The sequence below is a fragment of the Penaeus chinensis genome, chromosome 38, assembly GCF_019202785.1.
Source record: "Penaeus chinensis breed Huanghai No. 1 chromosome 38, ASM1920278v2, whole genome shotgun sequence".
NCBI classification, from domain to species: domain Eukaryota; kingdom Metazoa; phylum Arthropoda; class Malacostraca; order Decapoda; family Penaeidae; genus Penaeus; species Penaeus chinensis.
The window spans coordinates 13,892,586-13,893,962 of record NC_061856.1 but is presented as its reverse complement, the minus strand read 5'-3'; positions in this window follow the sequence as shown (position 1 = coordinate 13,893,962).

The following is a 1,377-nucleotide window of genomic DNA, read 5'->3' as shown; positions in this document are numbered from 1 at the left end:
GGAGAAACTAAGAAGCACAAAATAGACTCTAAACTCTAAACCGTGACCACTAAGCCCAGAGAGCATGGGAAAGTTTTCCTCCCTAATCCGATTTCCTCCCGAATTCCGAAACACTCGTAAAAACAGCGCGACCAACAAATAATTCTTGCCAAAAACTTTAGAATCATTATAATTATGAATATAATAAAAATAACAACAACAATTGTAATATTATAAAAATGATACGTAACGAACATGAAGTTTCTGCATCTTAACAAAAATTAATTGGATCAAGTTTTCAAATACATGTGTGTGTGTGTGTGTGTGTGTGTGTGTGTGTGTGTGTGTGTGTGTGTGTGTGTGTGTGTGTGTGTGTGTGTGTGTGTGTGTGTATGTATATGTATGTATATGTATGTATATGTATGTATATGTGTATATATGTATATCTATGTATATATATGTATATATATGTATATGTATATATATGTATATATATATATATATATATATATATATATATGTGTGTATATATATAAGTATAAATATGTATATATAATATATATATATATTTATATATATATATATATATATATCATCTGTATCTCTCCGTCTCTTTGGGTTACAGGAGCCTCAACATATTTTGCCTAGACTCTTTACAACAACAACAACAACAATAATACTAATAGTAGTAGTAGTAGTAGTAGTAGTAATAATAACTATAATAATAATAATAATAATAATAATAATAATAATAATAATAACATCAACAGCAACAATAATAACAATAACAATACCAATAACAATAAAAATAACAATAATAATGATAACAAAAATAATAATAATAATAATAATAATAATAATAATAATAATAATAATAATAATAATAATAATAATAATAAAAAGAAGTAGAAAAAAAAATAACAACAACAACAATAATGAATCCCAATAAGAGATCATAACAACAACAAAGACCAGCAACAACAATCATAACCTTACCATCACCACCATCACCATTAACAAGAACAACACCCATAACGAGAAAAGAAGGGAAGGACCTGCGAAATAAAAACAAAAAAAACAAAAAAAACAAAAAAACACGGGCACTTACGTTATCGGTGGTGGAGAGTCTGCGCAATTGCTGATTGATATTCTCAAGCTGCGAGTAGAACCACGCACGTTCCTCTTCCTCCGCCTCGATCTCTTGCAGGAGGCGTGACCTGCAAGATGCAAGGCTTCCTTAGACAATGAATATGGAGGACGGAGACAATTAAAGATAAATTGCAAAACGCGCCCAATGGAAAGTAAATATATATGTGTGAATAAATGTTTAACTTGTATAACATTTTCTTAAAGCGAGAGAGTGAAAGAGAGAGAGAGCGATGAAGTTCGTTTTTAATT